The 16,299-nt window shown below is 49.0% G+C and overlaps 3 long non-coding RNA genes across 3 annotated transcripts; all 3 read right to left on the minus strand.

Annotated features, from left to right (window-relative positions):
- Positions 1–224: 224 nt before the first annotated feature.
- LOC144144126 (uncharacterized) lies at positions 225–1,024 on the minus strand. The gene is made up of 3 exons (XR_013317167.1): positions 972–1,024; positions 378–437; positions 225–293 (listed from the first exon to the last, which is right to left on the minus strand). It is a non-coding gene; the product is annotated as an uncharacterized LOC144144126 (long non-coding RNA).
- A 509-nt stretch (positions 1,025–1,533) lies between these two features.
- Positions 1,534–1,897, minus strand: LOC144144124 (uncharacterized). The gene is made up of 3 exons (XR_013317166.1): positions 1,845–1,897; positions 1,687–1,746; positions 1,534–1,602 (listed from the first exon to the last, which is right to left on the minus strand). It is a non-coding gene; the product is annotated as an uncharacterized LOC144144124 (long non-coding RNA).
- Positions 1,898–1,970: 73 nt separating this feature from the next.
- On the minus strand, positions 1,971–4,895 carry LOC144144123 (uncharacterized). Its single transcript, XR_013317165.1, has 6 exons — positions 4,327–4,895; positions 2,855–2,987; positions 2,407–2,777; positions 2,283–2,330; positions 2,124–2,183; positions 1,971–2,039 (listed from the first exon to the last, which is right to left on the minus strand). It is a non-coding gene; the product is annotated as an uncharacterized LOC144144123 (long non-coding RNA).
- Positions 4,896–16,299: the final 11,404 nt, after the last annotated feature.

Here is a 16,299-nt window from a genome sequence, read left to right on the forward strand (position 1 = left end):
CTGCAGATGAAACACACCGGCAGAGACAGTGTCACACGACACCACTCATCTCAGCAAGATAAGTGCCAAGTGCCAGTGCAGTACGCGAGTAGTCGTACCGTGCCAGGAGCAGCCGGGAATGTCTGCGTTGGCCATTGGAGGGGGGGCTGCAAAGAAGAAGGGAGAAAAAATAAGCAGCCCACTCGGAGACTGTGGCTCCTGCTGTCCACAAGGCAAACACTTACAGGCAGCAGAGGATGCGTTCCACGTTGCTGGAGCAGGGAAGCATCTTGGACTAGAGGGCGAAGTTGGGCCTGCATGTGAAGGAGCAAAGTGGAATTCAGGGTTTCGAGTCTGTCAGTGAAACATGCCGACAACGCAATGCAAGCGGCACTAACAGTCTTGGTGGGCAGCAGCAGCCAGGAAATGGCCTTCAGGTGAAGCAGCAGCTTGAGCGCCTGCAGATGAAACACACCGGCAGAGACAGTGTCACACGACACCACTCATCTCAGCAAGATAAGTGCCAAGTGGCAGTGCAGTACGTGAGTAGTCGTACCGTGCCAGGAGCAGCCGGGAAGTCTGCGTTGGCCATTGGAGGGGGGGCTGCAAAGAAGAAGGGAGAAAAAATAAGCAGCCCACTCGGAGACTGTGGCTCCTGCTGTCCACAAGGCAAACACTTACAGGCAGCAGAGGATGCGTTCCACGTTGCTGGAGCAGGGAAGCATCTTGGACTAGAGGGCGAAGTTGGGCCTGCGTGTGAAGGAGCAAAGTGGAATTCAGGGTTTCGAGTCTGCCAGTGAAACATGCCGACAACGCAATGCAAGCGGCACTAACAGTCCTGGTGGGCAGCAGCAGCCAGGAAATGGCCTTCAGGTGAAGCAGCAGCTTGAGCGCCTGCAGATGAAACACACCGGCAGAGACAGTGTCACACGACACCACTCATCTCAGCAAGATAAGTGCCAAGTGCCAGTGCAGTACGCGAGTAGTCGTACCGTGCCAGGAGCAGCCGGGAATGTCTGCGTTGGCCATTGGAGGGGGGGCTGCAAAGAAGAAGGGAGAAAAAATAAGCAGCCCACTCGGAGACTGTGGCTCCTGCTGTCCACAAGGCAAACACTTACAGGCAGCAGAGGATGCGTTCCACGTTGCTGGAGCAGGGAAGCATCTTGGACTAGAGGGCGAAGTTGGGCCTGCGTGTGAAGGAGCAAAGTGGAATTCAGGGTTTCGAGTCTGCCAGTGAAACATGCCGACAACGCAATGCAAGCGGCAATAACAGTCTTGGTGGGCAGCAGCAGCCAGGAAATGGCCTTCAGGTGAAGCAGCAGCTTGAGCGCCTGCAGATGAAACACACCGGCAGAGACAGTGTCACACGACACCACTCATCTCAGCAAGATAAGTGCCAAGTGGCAGTGCAGTACGTGAGTAGTCGTACCGTGCCAGGAGCAGCCGGGAAGTCTGCGTTGGCCATTGGAGGGGGGGCTGCAAAGAAGAAGGGAGAAAAAATAAGCAGCCCACTCGGAGACTGTGGCTCCTGCTGTCCACAAGGCAAACACTTACAGGCAGCAGAGGATGCGTTCCACGTTGCTGGAGCAGGGAAGCATCTTGGACTAGAGGGCGAAGTTGGGCCTGCATGTGAAGGAGCAAAGTGGAATTCAGGGTTTCGAGTCTGCCAGTGAAACATGCCGACAACGCAATGCAAGCGGCACTAACAGTCTTGGTGGGCAGCAGCAGCCAGGAAATGGCCTTCAGGTGAAGCAGCAGCTTGAGCGCCTGCAGATGAAACACACCGGCAGAGACAGTGTCACACGACACCACTCATCTCAGCAAGATAAGTGCCAAGTGGCAGTGCAGTCCGCGAGTAGTCGTACCGTGCCAGGAGCAGCCGGGAATGTCTGCGTTGGCCATTGGAGGGGGGGCTGCAAAGAAGAAGGGAGAAAAAATAAGCAGCCCACTCGGAGACTGTGGCTCCTGCTGTCCACAAGGCAAACACTTACAGGCAGCAGAGGATGCGTTCCACGTTGCTGGAGCAGGGAAGCATCTTGGACTAGAGGGCGAAGTTGGGCCTGCATGTGAAGGAGCAAAGTGGAATTCAGGGTTTCGAGTCTGTCAGTGAAACATGCCGACAACGCAATGCAAGCGGCACTAACAGTCTTGGTGGGCAGCAGCAGCCAGGAAATGGCCTTCAGGTGAAGCTGCAGCTTGAGCGCCTGCAGATGAAACACACCAGCAGAGACAGTGTCACACGACACCACTCATCTCAGCAAGATAAGTGCCAAGTGGCAGTGCAGTACGCGAGTAGTCTGTACCGTGCCAGGAGCAGCCGGGAATGTCTGCGTTGGCCACTGGAGGGGCGGCTGCAAAGAAGTGAGAAGACATGAACAGTGTGTTCACATGCAAAGTAAGTTAATGACACGCAGAAAGAGAACTTACAATCTACGTGGGCACTGCAAGGAGGAGTTCAGTGCCGTCACGCCATGAAGTCTGTCTGTCTGGACCTATTACATCAATGTAGTGGTGAACAATTAAATACTTCAACTAGAATCCTGCACCATTAGAGGGTGGTGCAAGGTGAAAAAAATACATGCTGAAAGGACACTGGAGCCCCATTCCGTAGCAGGTATGGAATCTGCCACTATGATGACTGCAAAACTGAATGAAACCTGGAAAAAGTAAGCTGTGAAACTTGTGAGAAACTTTAGCACACATAAATGCTGGAAATTACGTGTACTCACCAGCACCAAAAGACTCCTTGGATAGTTCGGGGCCTCGTGAGCAACGTTGATTGCAGAATGGTGCATCTCCTGTATGCACAGGTAGGATTGCAGACGCAAAGGTGGAAAGGTATCCAGTAGACAAAACAGTAAAATGGTGCACTTACGTCGAGCAGGTGGCTTGCGCTGCTGTGGTGGCTTCCTGTGTGAAAAAATGCTGGGAATGGCATTTTGTTTCAGCTTTTTAACGCCAAGCTTCTCCAATATCCGTTTCTCAAATTGGTCTTCCGTGAAGTGATCCTATTGAGAAAGACAAAAATTGCACCACAGAGTCTCGGATCTGCCACAAACGCTCCGCAAGTATAGGTATAATGCCAGAGAGTAGCGATCGTTCAAACGTGGCAGGGTTGAATTCGCATTTCCACATTTGCTCAGTGCCACATCCAACGTCAACTTGCGGCTAATAAATGCTGAACAAAAATAGGTCTGCTGAAAACACATTTACATCGCGTGTTTTGGGTCACATGACAATGACCGGATATGCTACACCGTTGACAATTAAAATGAAGTAAGCGGACAACCTGCAAGTTCGCGCCCTCACATGTAAAGCAAGCGTTAACACGTAATGAACGGCCCCCTGTACGCTAGCATACGCGGAAGAGATGGTACGTGTACAACCATTGCGGGGCAAATATGCATTTCAAGCGGCCACTCAAATGCGCACGAATTTAACGAAGCGACAACAGAAATTACGAATGAACGCTAGTGTAACGGCGCGGTCACTAAATTAGGTAAGCTTTTTAACCGAGCCGAAAATTTTTTCCCTCTAATTGCCCCAATGTGCGCCGCACGTTACGCAGCAAATCGCTTCAATGTCATAACAACGGGCTTATAATACAACCGGGGTGCCTACACAATACAAGATTCCACGCAACAGAGCCCACACGCACTCTGAACGCATTCGCTACACGGTCGGACGCAAGCTGCCATCGACCAAAACGCGAGCGCGAATGCAGGTGAAATTCTTTGCGGTACGGCAACCGTACGACCACCGACTGGAGATGCTACGCCCTGATTCCGCCAAAAAGTAAGAGCGCACACAACCAATACACGGACTCAGGCCTAAAGCAAAGCTTACGACGTGACGAACTTCCCGCAGTGCGCGATGTCTGCTTAGAACAAAGGGTGGACGACCGTTGCGAGGCGAATACGCATTTCTTCGTAAGTGAACACTCAAACGTGCGCAGAATTTGACAAAGGGGGAACAAAGTGCAAAAACGTACCCACTGGCCGAGAGAGAACATCCACACGCTGAACACAAATTCGCTACATAGTCGGACGCAAGCTGCCGTCGAACAAAACAAGCGCGAATACGCGTGAACTCAATTTCGGCACGGCAACCTTACGAAAACCGACTACGCCCCTGATTCTGCTGGAAAGTAAGCGCGCACACAACAAATACGCGGCCTCAGTTCTAAAGCAAAGCTTACGACGAGTGACAAACTGCCCGCAGTGCGTAATGCCTGCTTAGAACAAAGGGTGGACGACCGTTGCGGAGTGAATACGCATTTCTTCGTAAGTGGCCGCTCAAACGTGCGCAGAATTTGGCAAAGCGGGAACAAAAAGTGCAAAAACTTACCTCGCAAAGTCGTGATGATAGCGTGGGCTTGAAGTCTGCCCGTCAAATTCTGTGCAGCCAAACTTTTCTCCTTTCTGCGTTGCGTTGGCCGGTCGGAATTAAGAAGAGTCTTTTTCCATCACTGACCTTATTCGAGCAGCCGAAGGCACAACAATTCGGCATCGCGACGCTACATGAAGTGACGCCGACGCGACACTTATTTGAAACGAGCACCTGACTCTTCGGTTGTTATCGGTTGTTATACGCTGGCGGCTTCGATAAGGCTTGCTCCGAGGTAGCTGAGCCTAAAATGGCGAATTAAAGGGACAGCGGCGGCGAAGAGAAGAAAAAAACAAACAACGCGGGGACGAGGTACTACGTCACTGGCCGTTGGCCAATGGCGCGCGGCGTTCGCCGGCGAAAAAGAAAATGGCAAAAAACGAAGGAGGAAAGGAGCGCGGGCGAGGGCGAAAGGCGGCGAGATCTAAAGATGGCGCTACCTTAGTTATTTCAGGGACCTTAAGGGAGACGACATCGGGACGCCGCAGGTGGCGGGTCGTCGTCTTTGGGCTCCGCCCGAGCACTGTTTCCGAGCCGCCCGCCGGCCTGTAAATAAATGTACACTTTTGTATCGGAGGCTGAGTTTGTCGGTTGAGGATACCCGGGGCGAGATCCTCAGCGCTACTGCGGCTTGGAGGAGAAGCCCCGGGGAAAAGAACATCAAGAGGATAACTGGCTCCCTGTCTGTTCACCAGGCAGGGAGCTCCGGGACCTCTTTGGCTACCAGGGTAAGGTCAAAGAAGAAAGTACCCCCGTCTCCCTGCTTCCCAATGTATCATATGGCATTTTCCAAACCCCCCCCCCCAAACGTGATCGGCCCCCGAAAAGGGGCCGCACCGAAGCTTCATTCCCACCCTTGCCAACAATTGCATCCCAAAAGCCAGATAACTATCCGCGCTTCTTGATTGTTGAATATCTTGACAAGTCAAATCCCATCTCCTCCCAGTGTTCCTTATCACCAAATTCCTTGAAGGCATCCTTGGCAAGTCTTTCCAAGCCAAGAAACTGAGAACCGGCGAAGTTCTGGTCGAGGTGAACACTCACCAGCAAGCCACAAGCCTCCTTACCCAGTATCGCATGGCAGATCTGGACATCAGAGTCACACCCCACCGTAGCCTCAATAGCTCTCAGGGTGTGATTTCTGAGCCAGATCTGATAAATGAGACGGAAGCCGATCTGCTTGAAGGTCTGAAAGGCGAGGGCGTGACGGCAGTGAGGCGCATCACCATGCGGCGAGATGATAAGCAAATCATGACAAATCATATAATCTTGACATTTGACCGTACCACACTCCCCGAATCCATCAAAGCAGGTTTCATTCACTGTTCTGTCCGGCCTTACATCCCGAACCCGCGGCGCTGTTTCAAGTGCCAACGGTTCGGGCATGGCACCACCTCCTGTCGCGGCAAAACAACGTGCGCAAAATGTTCATCCCAAGATCATGATACAGATAACTGCCAGGCTCAACAATTAATGTGCAGCAACTGTCATGGACCTCATGCTGCGTACTCCCGCACGTGTGAAAGGTTCCAGATGGAAAAGAAAATAATAAATCTCAAAATCACTGAAAACATCACCTTCCCAGAGGCGCGGAAGAGGTTCGCCTCTTTTCCTTTGGGGAGGTACGCCGACGCAGCTCGCCGGGGGGCGGAGCGGCGTCTTGTTTCGGCGGGGACCCAGTACCGAGAGTCGGACATGGTCCCGCGCCCGCCCCCCCCTGGGTTGCCTCTTGCAGCCCAACCCGCCTCCGCACCGCTCGCTGAGCCAGCAGCGGCTGTGGTGGCATCCACGTCCGGTGGGGATGCTGCTGCACCCATCGTTTCCTCCTCTCCACCGGCCCGAAGCACACGCAAGGGCCCGGACGAGATGGAGACGGAGGCAGTCGCAGCGACCCCCTCCCCTGCCTCACTGCCTGTGCCATCTGTCGTGCTCCCCACGCCTTCGGCACTGGCAGCGCAGACAAAGAACGCCCGAAAGGGTAGAACGTCAAGGGGGCCCAGTCCGCTGGGCACCCCCTTGCCATCAGATGACGACATGGACGTCGAGCCCTTCCGGCTTTCATCGCAGCGGAAGGAACGGGCTGCGACGTCCAGGTCAGTAGAGATGGCCAGAAAGCCCCTCCCAAGAGTGCAAGCCCCGAAAGACCCTACATAATCACTCTCCAGTAGCTCTATCACATCATAATGGGAAGAGAAAATATTGTTCAATGGAACTGCAGAGGCCTTCTGAATAATCTTGACGACGTGCATGAGATTCTGCATGCCAACCAGCCAAGTTTAATGTCTGTCCATTAAACACATCTGAATTCCAAACACACAAATTTCTTGAATAGTTACCTGGTATACAGGAAAGACAGGGATGGCTGCACACACTCTTCTGGCGGTGTGGCCATAATCGCCCGAAAATCCTTAGCATGCCACCCTGTCACCTTGAATACCGTCCTTGAGGCTGTAGCAATACGCTTAATAATATTTAATAGGTTGATAACGGTATGCTCCATCTACATTCCTCCTGATGTTACACTTTTAAGCTCTGACTTCGAGGCGCTGGTTGACCAGCTGCCCGAACCGTACATTCTAACAGGCGACCTTAATGCTCACAATTCTCTTTGGGGCTCTTCTCGTACGGATGCCCGGGGTCGCCTGATAGAGAGGTTTCTTACATCCTCTGGAGCATGCCTTTTCAACAATAAACAGCCTACATATAACATAGGACACAACACATACTCATGTCTTGACTTGGCTATTGGTTCGGCAATTCTCTTTCCATGTCTTGAGTGGGGTGTGGCCACGGACCCATATGGTAGTGACCATTTCCCTACTTCATTAACGTACATAGGTACAGGCCCGAGCAGTCCATCTTCCCATAAAAGGTTTAATGAAGCAAGAGCTACCTGGAATACATTTACAGAGACATCCCAACTACACCACACATCTATAGGACACCTACACGTTGAAGAAGCTACCCAACTGCTCACGGCGCACATCCTCGACGCCGCCGAAAAGTCCATTCCCCACGCCTCTGGTGCCCCGCGCAACCAGCGGAGGCCGTGGTGGAATGAGGACTGTAGGCGGGCGCGAGAGGCCCAGAACAACGCGTGGGGTGTCCTTCGTCGGTACCCCACGTCGGGTAACCTCATTTTTTTCAAACGGGCCAAGGCGTTAGAGAAACGCGTGTGCCGTGAGGCAAAACGACAGAGTTGGCGTTCCTTCATAACATCCATAAACTCCTACACAGACACACGGAAAGTATGGACGAGAATACGCAAACTCAAAGGACAACAAACTCACAGCCTGCCTCTGGTCAGCACTACAGGGGACACACTCTAAGACCAGGCTGAAACACTCGCAAAACACTTCCAACACGTGTCCAGTTCAGCACACTACACGAACACTTTCCTGAGGTATAAAGACTCTAGTGAAAAGAAGTCACTACACGACAACAACAAATCACAGACTTCTTACAACTCCCTGTTTTCACTACATGAGCTGAAGGCTGCCCTGAGCACGTGTAAACCCTCAGCTCCAGGCCCAGACAACATTACATATACAATGATACAACACCTGCACGCAGACACGCTTCTAACACTCTTACACCTATATAACAAGATATGGCTTTCGGGGCACATTCCAAACACTTGGAAGGAGGCTATAGTTGTAGCTTTCCTGAAGGAGGGAAAGGACCCGTCATCCCCCTCAAGTTACCGTCCTATTGCCCTGACAAGCTGCCTGTGCAAGCTCTTCGAGAAGATGATAAATCGCAGGCTCGTGTACTTCCTTGAGTACAACGGTCTTCTCGAGAGCTGCCAGGCAGGCTTCAGGGTGGGGCGATCGACGAACGATCAACTGTTAGCTCTTGACTCGTACATCAAGGATGCCTTCGCGCACAAGCAGTATTGTTTAACTGTGTTTTTCGACCTTCAGAAGGCATACGACACCGCTTGGCGTTATGGGATCCTTAGGGACCTCAAGTCATTCGGTGTTTCGGGTAACATGTTGAACGCTCTTGTCAGTTACTTGTCAGACAGAACGTTCCGAGTAAGAGTCGGTGGTGCACTCTCAAAGGTTCACGTGCAAGAAAATGGCGTGCCACAAGGTGGCGTGTTGAGCTGCACTCTCTTCATAGTAAAAATGAACTCTCTTGGTAAGGCACTGCCACCTACAATCTCTTATTCCATGTATGTAGATGACGTCCAGATATCCTATAAATCATGCAATATGTCAATCTGCGAACGTCAAGTCCAGCTTGGTGTAAAGAAACTTGCCGGCTGGGCAGACAAGAATGGTTTTAAATTGAATCCTGTAAAAAGCTCCTGCGTTGTGTTCTCAAGGAAGCGCGGGGTCCATCCGGACGCAGACATTACTCTGAATGGCGTGTCGCTTCCTGTGAACAAGGAGCACAAGTTCTTAGGTGTTGTGTTTGATCACAAACTCACATTCATTCGCCACATCAAGGAACTTAAAAATAAATGTCTCAAAACAATGAATAGACTTAAAGTTCTCTCCCACCAATCCTACGGTTCCGACAAAGAACTCCTGCTTCGCTTGTATACTGCATTGGTTGGGTCTCGTTTAGACTATGGCAGTGTGGTGTATGGGTCGGCGACTAAGACAGCCTTGCGAATTCTGGACCCAGTGCTACACTTGGGGCTTCGTCTTGCTTCGGGTGCTTTTCGCACTAGCCCTGCCGAGAGTCTTTATGTCGAGTGTGATAAGTGGAGCCTTGAGAACCAACGAACGTATATGGACTTGCTTTATGCTTTTAAAATTTCGTCGCTGAATAATCATCCTTTTTATCCTGTCTTTAACGATACATCAACATCTTTGCTCTTTGTAAATCGCCCATCCGTTCCTCTGCCCTTTTCACTTAGAGTGAGAGAGCGAGCCTCGGATCTCAGTGCTTTGTTTTTAGATGTGTACAGAACATTCTTTTCTAACAGTTTACCGCCTTGGCAAGTTCGCCCTGTGTCGTGCGACCTTTCTTTTATGAGACTTGACAAAAATCGTGTACCACGAGCTGCAATACTGCAGCACTTTCTGTCTTTGCAGTTTAAATACACATGTGCAGAATTTTATAGTGACGCTTCTAAAACCTCCACTATGGTGTCATGTGCTGCTCATGGTCCAAACTTCAATGTAGCCAGAACCATGAGCGTGCACACAACAATTTTTTCAGCAGAAGCGTATGGAATTTTACTGATTGTACGACACATTCTTGAAAATCAAATTCCCAATTCCATCATCTATACAGATTCTTTGAGTGTGATCCGCGCACTGTCATCGCACAAGCTCCCCAAAAACCACATAGTTAATCTTGTATTCAACACTGTCATGTCCGTGTATGCACAAAAGCACGAGCTGGTCCTCTGCTGGGTCCCAGGACACGCAGGGATCGCTGGGAATGAGTTGGCAGACGAGAGGGCCGCTGCAGCTGCACTCAGGAACACTGTAGACATTACAACGATACCCTACACAGACCTCAAGCCTCACATAAGACAACACCTGTGCAGAACATGGCAAACACACTGGGACGAACAGACAGACAACAAACTACATGTAATAAAGCCACACTTGGGACGGTACACATCTGACTCGCACAACAGACACACGGAAGTCGCCTTGGGTAGGCTGCGGATAGGGCACACCCATGCGACGCACTCGTATCTGCTGACGGGATCTTCTAGACCCCAGTGCGGCAAGTGCGGAGAGGCCATATCTGTAGTGCACATACTAATCGCATGCAAGGCACTTCACACAACACGACACAAACATTTCCCTGAATTATACAGACAACACATTCCTTTGCACCCATCATACTTTTAGCCGACGAACCAATGTTTTCTAGTCAACGTGTTTTTAAGTTTTTAGCTGAGGTAAACTTTCTGCAGCTCTTGTCATATCATGTGTAATCACCCTGGCCCTATACACCAGCCATCTCCATTGTCTTTTGTTTTGCATCACCTTTACTTTTAGTCACGTTTTAGTATGTACGGTCTCATCATAATTCAGTAACTTCTTCTTTGGCGCTCTTTGCCCATAGTCGGCCTTGCGCCAATAAAACCCAACTATCATCATCATCATCATCATCAAATGTTGCGATCTGCAGCTGTATGCAACGAAGCGTACGAGAAGGAAAAAAAAACGGTAGCTTTGTGACCCACTAGCAACATTTCTACCCTGAACTTGTGAACGTATAGTGGGCCGTACGTTGCAGTCGGCTAAGGATGACAAATTCCAATGCAAATTAATCAGGGATTATAACGTTAGGCAGAGTTACCTGTACTTAAATTTTGTGCAATGTTTTTATACCGGGAATGATAGCGGGCTAAACAACAGAAGCTACGGACACGTGAATAAAATTCACAGCATATCCACGGGGTGAATGATGATGAGTGGGCGAAGCTCCTGAGGGGAAATCATCGGTAAAACCGTGACTCTTCAGTGAAAGTTCGCCCACTACATCTGTGTCCGAACGTAACGTCTAGAAAGTCTCGCTTAAACCGTGCGTCGGCACCTTGGGGCTGAGCTCGTCTGATGCGTTTTGCAGACGCCTCACGAGCTCTCACTGCATCGGGGTCTGCCTGCCGATACGCGCGCTTTCTCGCCGCTTCCCGTTCTCTGACGTTTTGGAGATCCTCTTCGCGCCGCAGCCGTGCTGCTTCGCGTACGGCAGGGTCCTCGCGCCATTACCGTGACGCTTGGGCCTCTCGTTCGCGAACGCTGGGATCTTGGCGGCGTCGTCGCGCAGCCAGACGACACGCTTCGGCCTCCCGCTCTCGTACGGCAGGATCTTGGCGGCGGCGTCGCGCAGCTTCACGGAGCGCTTCTGCCTCGCGGGCTCGCACATCTGCAGCCTTATCCATCGGGCGACTCCGAGCGCGCGCCAACAGCGAACGGATTTTATTACAACGCTCCCCGCCATCTAGTAAACAATCCAAGAACTAAACTAGAGGTAGCCACGCCATCTAGTAAACAATCCAAGCGCTTCTTTTCATCATATACAAGTACCGCCATCTAGTAAACAATCCAAGAACTAAACTAGAGGTAGCCACGCCATCTAGTAAACAATCCAAGAACTAAACTAGAGGTGGCTACATACATACGTCAAGGATGGACAGACCCACGCCTTAAGGAGCTTCGCCCCTAATAAAAGCACTAATGGGTTTGGCGCGCAGTGCGTAGGCAGACAGAGCTGTAGGGCGCGCTGTCTAACATGACATTGGGCAACTGGCACAAGGAGGGTGGCTGTATCCTAGGTCACCGCACATTCGCGTTTAGACGGGTGACTGCGCCAAGCAGTATTGCATTCCAATACGGATTCACTGCATGCTCTTGGCGCGAAAAATAAGCTATCACCCAATAAACTTCATTTAATGTTGTTCAACCTGGTCAATTTTTTTCTTTGAAGAGCTTATCTTTGCTGTCCCCCTTTTTCTGCGGTTGTAGGAACTAGGAAAAGACTCTACTTGCCCGAAGATTTTTTTTTAGAAACCCGAGGCGTCAGCAGGAGTGGCCGTCGCATTCGAGACACTTCTCCTCAGAGCTTTGGACATCGTGGATGGGTTCCCATTGCTGCTGTCTGTATTTTGCTGCTCAGTGTGTAATACGCTTCAAAGGCGGAGCACACCTTCTAGTTTCTGGAGACGTTGCTTCAGCTCAAGCGCAGGGCCCTGGTTTTTACAGTTCTCAAGGCCGCCACCAATATTGTGAAGCAGTCAGCTCGAATGTGCTTGTTAAAAGTGTTAGAAGAGGAAGAGGTGGATATTTGCAGCTGCCCTCAACTATCACCATCAGTGTAAAGTTCCATCCGCTATTAAAGATTCACCCACGTGCCGCGGTCCTCGCCTCGGTTCTTCAACAGAATGGTGCCTAGACCAGGATGGGAAGACAACACAGTTGAAGAACGGAGTGTGCGGACCGCCTTCAACGGTGATGTGAGTGACACGGCTGCGATGGGACTGAACTCTAACCGCTGACCACGGGCCGCAGGCGGACGTGACTGACCACGAATCAATTGAGGGCTCACCAAGCAACTAACGATCAGGCACCCTCACCAACGCTACTGAACGGACGCCTGCGGGGACCAACGGAAGAAGCCGCTTCGGTTTCTCGCCTACCATGACTCTTCTCGGCGACCTACAGATATTAACGACGCCGAGCATCGACATTGAGGCCTTGTGTGAACGAAGAAACCTAATCCGGAACGACGCCACCACACTGATCGACGACATAAAATCACGGATGAATGCCGAGGAACCATCAATCGGTAAGCTAATTTTCCTCAAGAAGAGCCTGATGGAAAAATATGAAATACTAAAGAAACTGGACAGTGCAATTTAAGAGCTTGTCGAACTGAATGATTTAGAAAAAGAATATGAAGCCGCCTATGAATTCGAAGATCTTATCCTATTGACGAAATTTAGAATGGACTGATTGCTCCCGGAATTGAAAAAGTATTCTACCGATGACATTGTTACAATAGCCCTGAAAAAGCAGGATGGTATCATAATCGTCGACGAAACGGCTTTGGAAAACAGCGACTTGACGACGCCTCTGAAAGAACCTCCTCATGAGCCAGACGTATGTGAAGAAGTTGTTTCCTTCAAACAAGGGATTAATTTATGGAATAACCACGTCCCGCGGTCCTCGTATCGGTTCTTCAACAGTGCTATTTTTGATACCAAGTTATGCCTTTTTTAAAACTTAATAGCGCATCGTTATTTGAGGACCACCCATACTAAAATGACTTTATATTTGTGTTGATGGCATGTTGTAATGCGTTAATAGTAATCCAAGCTGAATTGATTTAGCCCGATTTTTGTTTCGCTAAATTTATTTGTAATTGTCTTTAATGTGTCCTAAATAACAGCTGGCTTTCCAGTCCGTGTGGAGCACTCACTGATGTACTAAGGCCATTTTGTTTTATTTTAATGCTGTTAACTATTCTCCCACTTATGCATTTCTACAGATGCTTTTCTTGCTAATGCCAGTACCTTTTTATTTGTATGTGTTAGTGTCATTTTTATTGTCTTAATTAAATGTTTGTTTTTTCAATATGCTCCTTTGCTTTGCTGCAGTTTTATTTGTGAATGTTTCTCTAATGTGTCCTTATTAGGAGCTACATCTCCTTCTGTGTGGATGTGGAGTAGGAACATTTTTTATGCTGTGATATTTTATTTGCAAATAAATTGCTCTTTGTGTGAAATTGGAGAATGAACTGATTGATGTGATATTTTCTTGGAAAATAAAGTCTGATTTCATTTTTCCTTCTTTTCCATGCTTCAAAATAGCTTGTCCTTTTCTGCTTGCTTGTAACTGTCTACGGTACCATCGTGGGGAGAGGAGGGTAGTTGCAGGCTGAGCGAAAACACGCTGCCTCGCGGGGAATGAAAGAACGCTCTTGGGGCGTAACGGGATGCTTTCCAAAAGAGCGTAGTAGTACCCTTCTGCAGTACCCGGTAACGCCGCAGCCAATAGAGCTTATTTACGCCTTAAGGGAGTGACGGAACGCTGCATTGGAGATGGCATTGGAATTCCCATACTGGGTTCAACTACTACGCCTTGAACGCAGCAAGTAAATCCCATGAGGAGTATTGCGTCTCTCGTTTTGAGGGTCACGCGCCAATCCTGGGAAGAGTGCCCAATGCTGCAAAAGGGAGAGACATATGGGACAAAAGTGTGTACTCCTCGAGAGAGTGCGATAATCGCACACTTCGTACATTTCCATGTCTTCGATTCATGAGCTGAAGGCTGCTCTGAACACATGTAAGCCTTCAGCCCCAGGCACATGCAGACACATTTGAAGCACTCCATTTTACAGCAAGGTCAGCTTTTGGGTCGGCTTTTACAACAAGCAGCTGGCTTTTTGGTCAGCTTCCAAAGTCTTGGAGGTATGCCATTGTAGTGGCTTTTCTGAAAAAGGGGAAGTATCCTTCTTCCCCTTCTAGTTATCGTCCCATCGCCCAGACAAGCTTGCTGTGTAAGCTGCTCGAGAAGATGATCAATAAGAGACCTACCAAAGGTTTTCTCTAGAGCTACCAGGCAGGCTTCCATGCGGGGCGATCCAAAAATGATCAACTTCAGAGGCCTACATTAAAGGTGCATACATACATGAGTAATATTGCATGACTATTTTTTGATATTGAAAGGGCATATTATACGGCAAGGCGCTATGGCATTCTTAGAGATTTACATCTTTTGGTATTTCAGGTAACATGCTGAACACTGCAGTTACATGTCTACGGGAATATTCCTTGTCGAGTTGAGTTGGCACTTCAAACGTTCACATGCAGGAGAATGGTGTGCCTCAAGGTGGCGTTTTGAGCTGCACATTCTTTATCGTTAAGGTGGGCTCTCTCCGAAAGACACTGCTGCCCTCCATTTCTTGCCTAGTTAATGTAGACAACGTCCAAATATCTTTTTATTTATGTAACATGTCCTTATGTGAACGTTAGGTCCAGCTTGGGGTAAACAAACTTTCTCGCTGGGCAGACGAAAATTGTTTCAAACTTAATCCTGCGTAAAGTACCTGTGTTGTATTCTCAAAGAGACGCGCATTAAGGCCCGATCCTGATATAAATCCCAATGGAGACCCAATTCCTGTAAAAAAGGAACAATGTTTTCGGTGTGGTGCTTGACGAAAAACTCACACTCATCCCTCATATAAACAAAAATTCCTCAAACAATAAATATTCTGAAAGTCCTATCTCACGAATCATACTGTCCAGACAAACTCCTGCTTTGCCTTTATGCCGTGTTGGTAGGGTTTTGTGTATGGGTCAGCCACGAAAACAGCACTTAAAATTCTCGACCCAGTGCTTCACTTGGGGCTTCGCCTCTCGTGGCGAACTCCGTGCTAGTCCTGTCCAAAGTCTTTATGCGGAGTGTGACAAATGGTGCTTAGCTTACTAGCGAACTTATGTTTACCTTCTATATGCCTCTCAAATCTCATCAATGGCTAACCATGCCTTTAAACCGGTTTTTACACAACTCAACTCTTTTTAAATCGCCCATCAATTTGTGTTCCTTTCTCGCAGAGAGTGAGGGGCGAGGTTACTATTTATGAGGCCCCCTTTTTGGGCACATTCAAATCATCTCACTAATCTTTTAGCACCATGGCATCTTCGCCCCATATCATGTGATTTGTCTTTCTCACACTGGATTAAAAACAGGACACCAAGAACTGGGCTATTGCAGCATTTCATGTATCAGCAAGATAAATACAGGGCTTCGGAGTGTTTCAGTGATGCGTCTAAAACTTTTACAGCGGTTGTTTGGGCTGCGCATGGACTCAATTTCAAAGCAGGTAGAACCATGATTGTAAGGAGATGTATTTTTACGACAGAAGCATAGGACATTTTTCTGGTTGTAAGTCACATTGTTGACATCATATTCCTAATTCTATAGTCTACTCGGATGCTCTGAGTATCTCCCGTACGTTGTCACCCGGAAAGTCATAGAAAAACCACGTCGTTAATCTTGTCTTCAAATTAATTATGCTAGCTTATTTTGCAAACCTTGAGGTGACTATGTGTTGGGTGCAAGGCTAGTCTGGCATCGGCGGCAGTGAACTGGCGGATGAAATGGCCACGAGTGCTGCACTCCCAAACACAGTAAGCATAACAACACTACCTTACACAGACCTCAAGCCACACATCAGAGACCTCAAACCACACACAGAAAGAATGGAGTCTGGTTTCTTTGTTAGCAAAGTATATTCGCGTTTTGAGGATGCCAATTTTTTATTGCTTTAGTTGTGGTATGTTCACATTGTTAGTGGTACAGTTTAGATTGGCTGTGAAAAATACCCTATGATATATAAAGGATTGCACTGATTTAATTCGAGAATCATTTATGGTGTGTGTGTTATGTGAAGCGATTAACAGAACTAAATTCGAGGTGCTTAGTTTTCTCCACATTAATTTCCATCTGCCAC

This window comes from Haemaphysalis longicornis, unplaced genomic scaffold (genome assembly GCF_048455015.1).
Source record: "Haemaphysalis longicornis isolate Haplotype H1 unplaced genomic scaffold, Haemaphysalis longicornis Haplotype H1 scaffold_62, whole genome shotgun sequence".
Taxonomy (NCBI): domain Eukaryota; kingdom Metazoa; phylum Arthropoda; class Arachnida; order Ixodida; family Ixodidae; genus Haemaphysalis; species Haemaphysalis longicornis.